This window comes from Arachis stenosperma, chromosome 7 (genome assembly GCF_014773155.1).
Source record: "Arachis stenosperma cultivar V10309 chromosome 7, arast.V10309.gnm1.PFL2, whole genome shotgun sequence".
Taxonomy (NCBI): domain Eukaryota; kingdom Viridiplantae; phylum Streptophyta; class Magnoliopsida; order Fabales; family Fabaceae; genus Arachis; species Arachis stenosperma.
Window position 1 is genome coordinate 45,042,686 of NC_080383.1, and position 5,919 is coordinate 45,048,604.

The following is a 5,919-nucleotide window of genomic DNA, read 5'->3' on the forward strand; positions in this document are numbered from 1 at the left end:
GGTTGGTGCACGCCCATTGAGGTCTTCCTCAGTGGCGTCCACTTCCTCTCTTTCCTCTCCAGATTCGGCCATGGTTATGGCTTTGCACTCTCCTTTTGGATTTTCTTCTGTATTGCTTGGAAGAGTATTTGGAGGGAGTTCAGTAACTTTCTTGCTCAGCTGTCCCACTTGTGCCTCCAAATTCCTAATAGAGGATCTTGTTTCAGTCATGAAACTTTGAGTGGTTTTGATTAGATCAGAGATCATGGTTGCTAAGTCAGAGGGGTTCTGCTTAGAATTCTCTGTCTGTTGCTGAGAAGATGATGGAAAAGGTTTGCCATTGCTAAACCTGTTTCTTCCACCATTATTGTTGAAACCTTGTTGAGGTCTCTCTTGATTCTTCCATGAGAAATTTGGGTGATTTCTCCATGAAGAATTATAGGTGTTTCCATAGGGTTCTCCTAGGTAATTCACCTCTTCCATTGAAGGGTTCTCAGGATCATAAGCTTCTTCTTCAGATGAAGCATCCTTAGTACTGCTTGGTGCATTTTGCATTCCAGACAGACTTTGAGAAATCATATTGACTTGTTGAGTCAATATTTTGTTCTGAGCCAAAATGGCGTTCAGAGTATCAATCTCAAGAACTCCTTTCTTCTGACTTGTCCCATTGTTCACAGGATTCCTTTCAGAAGTGTACATGAATTGGTTTATTTGCAACCATTTCAATGAGCTCTTGAGCTTCTGTAGGCGTCTTCTTCAGATGAAGAGATCCTCCAGCAGAGCTATCCAAAGACATCTTGGATAGTTCAGAGAGACCATCATAGAAAATACCTATGATGCTCCATTCAGAAAGCATGTCTGAGGGACATTTTCTGATTAATTGTTTGTATCTTTCCCAAGCTTCATAGAGGGACTCACCATCCTTCTGTCTGAAGGTTTGAACTTCCACTCTAAGCTTACTCCATTTCTGAGGTGGAAAGAATTTTGCCAAGAAGGCATTGACTAGCTTTTCCCAAGAGTCCAGGCTATCTTTAGGTTGTGAGTTCAACCATATTCTAGCTCTGTCTCTTACAGCAAAAGGGAATAGCATCAGTTTGTAGACCTCAGGGTCAACCCCATTAGTCTTGACTGTGTCACAGATTTGCAAGAACTCAGCTAAAAACTGATGAGGATCTTCCATTGGAAGTCCATGGAACTTGCAATTCTGTTGCATTAGAGAAACTAACTGAGGCTTAAGCTCAAAGTTGTTTGCTCCAATGGCAGGGATAGAGATGCTTCTCCCATAGAAGTCGGGAGTAGGTGCAGTAAAGTCACCCAGCACCTTCCTTGCATTGTTGGCATTGTTGTTGTTTTCGGTTGCCATGGATTCTTCTTCTTTGAAGAATTCGGTCAGGTCCTCAACAGAGAGTTGTGCCTTAGCTTCTCTTAGCTTTCGCTTCAAGGTTCTTTCAGGTTCAGGGTCAGCTTCAACAAGAATGCCTTTGTCTCTGCTCCTGCTCATATGAAAGAGAAGAGAACAAAAAAAATGTGGAGTCCTCTATGTCACAGTATAGAGATTCCTTGAGGTGTCAGAGGAAAAGAAAAATAGAAGAAGGAGGTAGAAGAATTCGAACTTGATTAGATAGAGTTCGAATTGTGCATTAAGAAGGAGTTATACTCCATAAATAGAAGGATGTGGGAAGAGAGGAAGAAGATTTTCGAAAATTCAATTAAAAAGATTTTGAAAACATTTTGAAAAACACTTAATTGATTTTCGAAAATAAAAGTGGGAAAGAAATCAAGTGATTTTTTTGAAAAAGATTTTGAAATTAGAAATCAAAAAGATTTGATTGAAAACTATTTTGAAAAAGATGTGGTTAAGAAGATATGATTGAAAAGATTTGATTTGAAAACAATTTTAAAAGATATGATTTGAAAACAATTTTTAAAAAGATTTGATTTTAAAAATTAATGACTTGCCTAACAAGAAAAGATATGATTCAAACATTTAAACCTTTCTCAACAGAAAAGGTAACAAACTCTGAGATGTTCAATCAAATCATTAATTGTTAGTAAGTATCTTTGAAAAAGGAAAGAAATTGATTTTGAAAACATTTGATTGAAAATATATGATTTGAAAAAGATTTGATTTTGAAAAACTTTGAAAACTTGAAAAAAAATTGATTTGAAAAACAAAATCTTCCCCTTAGTGCCATCCTGGCGTTAAACGCCCAGAATGGTATCCATTCTGGCGTTTAACGCCCAAAATGCTACCTCTTTGGGCGTTAAACGCCCAACCAGGTACCCTGGCTGGCGTTTAAACGCCAGTCTGTCCTTCTTCACTGGGCGTTTTGAACGCCCAGCTTTTTCTGTGTAATTCCTCTGCTGCATGTTCTGAATCTTCAGTTCCCTGTACTATTGACTTGAAAATAGAACCAAGATCAAATAAACAAGGCATGCAAGACACCAAACTTAAAATTAAACACTAGACTCAAACAAGAAATATTTTTGGTTTTTATGATTTTCTAAATTTTTTGTGCTTTTTTCGAAAATTATGAAAATAGAAAATAAAGGTTTCAGAATTCTCAATTTGAATTTCCAGGAATCATTGTAATGCTAGTCTAAGACTCCGGTCCAGGAATTAGACATGGCTTCACAGCCAGCCAAGCTTTCAAAGAAAGCTTCGGTCCAAAACACTAGACATGGCCAATGGCCAGCCAAGCCTTAGCAGATCATTGTTCCAATAGCAAGATTGATAGAGATCAACAAGCTATTGTGATGATCAGTTGAAACCTCGGTCCAATAAGATTAGACATGGCTTTTCAGCCAGCCAGATTTCAACAGATCATCATGAAACACTAGAATTCATTTTTAAGAACTCTGAAGAAAAAAAAATACCTAATCTAAGCAACAAGATGAACCGTCAGTTGTCCATACACAAACAATCCCCGGCAACGGCGCCAAAAACTTGGTGCTGTTGCCGGATCAAAACTTGGCACTGTTATTGCAGGGAACAAATGCGAAACTGTAGTTAGGACATTTAATTCCCCGGCAACGGTGCCAAAAACTTGGTGCACGAAATTGTGATCACTACTTTTTAATACACAAAACAATCCCCGGTAATGGCTCCAAAGACTTGGTGCTCAATACCATGGCATAAACACAACTTCGCACAACTAACCAGCAAGTGCACTGGGTCGTCCAAGTAATAAACCTTACGCGAGTAAGGGTCGATCCCACGGAGATTGTTGCTATGAAGCAAGCTATGGTCACCTTGTAAATCTCAGTCAGGCAGACTCAAATGGGTATAGTGATAAACGAATAAAGCATAGAGATAAAGATAGAGATACTTATGTATATCATTGGTGAGAGCTTCAGATAAGCGAATGAAGATGCCTTCCCTTCCGTCTCTCTGCTTTCCTACTGTCTTCATCCAATCCTTCTTACTCCTTTCCATGGCAAGCTCATGTAGGGTTTCACCGTTGTCAGTGGCTACCTCCCATCCTCTCAGTGAAAATGTTCCCATGCTCTGTCACAGCATATGGCTAATCAGCTGTCGGTTCTCGGTCAGGCCGGAATAAAATCCATCGATCCTTTTGCGTCTGTCACTAACGCCCCGCCTGCTAGGAGTTTGAAGCACGTCACAGTCATTCAATCATTGAATCCTACTCAGAATACCACATACAAGGTTAGACCTTCCGGATTCTCTTGAATGCCGCCATCAGTTCTCGCCTATACCACGAAGACTCTGATCTCACAGAATGGCTGGCTCGTTTGTCAGGCGATCAACCATGCATCGTGTTATCAGGAATCCAAGAGATATTCACTAAGCCTCATATGCTTGTAGAACAAGAGTGGTTGTCAGTCACCTTGTTCATGAGTGAGAATGATGACGAGTGTCACGGATCATCACATTCATCAAGTTGAAGAACAAGTGATATCTTGGACAAAGAACAAGCGGAATTGAATAGAAGAACAATAGTAATTGCATTAATACTCGAGGTACAGCAGAGCTCCACACCTTAATCTATGGTGTGTAGAAACTCCACCGTTGAAAATACATAAGAACAAGGTCTAGGCATGGCCGTGAGGCCAGCCTCCCAATGATCTAAGATAGCATAAAACTCAAAGATAGCTACCAAGATGTCAAATACAATAGTAAAAGGTCCTACTTATAGAAAACTAGTAGCCTAAGGTGTACAAAAGATGAGTAAATGACATAAAAATCCACTTCCGGGCCCACTTGGTGTGTGCTTGGGCTGAGAAATGAAGCATTTTCGTGTAGAGACTCCTCTTGGAGTTAAACGCCAGCTTTGGTGCCAGTTTGGGCGTTTAACTCCCATTTAGGTGCCAGTTCCGGCATTTAACGCTGGAATTTCTTGAGGTGACTTTGAACGCCGGTTTGGGCCATCAAATCCTGGGCAAAGTATGGACTATCATATATTGCTGGAAAGCCCAGGATGTCTACTTTCCAACGCCGTTGAGAGCGCGCCAATTGGGCTTCTGTAGCTCCAGAAAATCCACTTCGAGTGCAGGGAGGTCAGAATCCAACAGCATCTGCAGTCCTTTTCAGTCTCTGAATCAGATTTTTGCTCAGGTCCCTCAATTTCAGCCAGAAAATACCTGAAATCACAGAAAAACACACAAATTCATAGTAAAGTCCAGAAAAGTGAATTTTAACTAAAAACTAATAAAAATATAATAAAAACTAACTAGATCATACTAAAAACACACCAAAAACAATGCCAAAAAGCGTACAAATTATCCGCTCATCAATGATCAAAAGATCCAAAGATCAAAAGATGTGAAATACAATAGCAAAAGGTCCTATTTGTAGAGAACTAGTAGCCTAGGGTTTACAGAAATGAGTAAATGACAGAAAAATCCACTTCCGGGCCCACTTGGTGTGTGCTTGGGCTGAGCATTGAAGCTTTCATGTGTAGAGACTTTTCTGGGAGTTAAACGCCAGCTTTTGTGCCAGTTTGGGCGTTTAACTCCCATTCTTGTGCCAGTTCCGGCGTTTAACGCCGGGCAGTTTTGAGCTGATTTAGAACGCCAGTTTGGGCCATCAAATCTCGGGCAAAGTATGGACTATTATACATTGCTGGAAAGCCCAGGTTGTTTACTTTCCAACGCCGTTGAGAGCGTGCCAATTGGGCTTCTGTAGCTCCAGAAAATCCACTTCGAGTGCAGGGAGGTCAGAATCCAACAGCATCTGCAGTCCTTTTCAGTCTCTGAATCAGATTTTTGCTCAGGTCCCTCAATTTCAGCCAGAAAATACCTGAAATCACAGAAAAACACACAAACTCATAGTAAAGTCCAGAAAAGTGAATTTTAACTAAAAACTAATAAAAATATAATAAAAACTAACTAAAACATACTAAAAATATACTAAAAACAATGCCAAAAAGCGTATAAATTATCCGCTCATCAATGCCTCAAGGGAGGCACTTTCCTCCACAAAACTATTGGGAGAAAATCAACACCTCCCTTGGAGAATTGAGTTCCAACATGGGACAACTAAGGGTGGAGCACCAAGAACATTCCATCCTCTTCCATGAAATTAGAGAAGATCAAAGAATCATGAGAGAGGAGCAACAAAGGCAAGGAAGAGACATTGAGGAGCTCAAGCACTCCATAAGATCTTCAAGAGGAAGAACAAGCCGCCATCACTAAGGTGAACCCGTTCTTTAATCTCCTTGTTCCTTATTTTCCTGTTTTTCGAATTTTCATGCTTATGTTTATCTATGTTTGTGTCTTATGATCATTAGTGTCTTAGTGTCTATGCCTTAAAGTTATGAATGTCCTATGAATCCATCGAAAAATGTTCTTAATTGAAAAAGAGAAGAATTGCATGAATTTTAAATTTTATAACAGATTAATTATTTTGATGTGGTGGCAATACTTTTGTTTTCTGAATGTATGCTTGAACAGTGCATATGTCTTTTGAATTTATGGTTC

The 5,919-nt window shown here is 39.7% G+C and overlaps 1 non-coding gene across 1 annotated transcript; it reads left to right on the plus strand.

Annotated features, from left to right (window-relative positions):
* Window positions 1–829: 829 nt before the first annotated feature.
* LOC130943105 (small nucleolar RNA R71) lies at window positions 830–937 on the plus strand. Its single transcript, XR_009071639.1, has one exon. It is a non-coding gene; the product is annotated as a small nucleolar RNA R71 (small nucleolar RNA).
* Window positions 938–5,919: the final 4,982 nt, after the last annotated feature.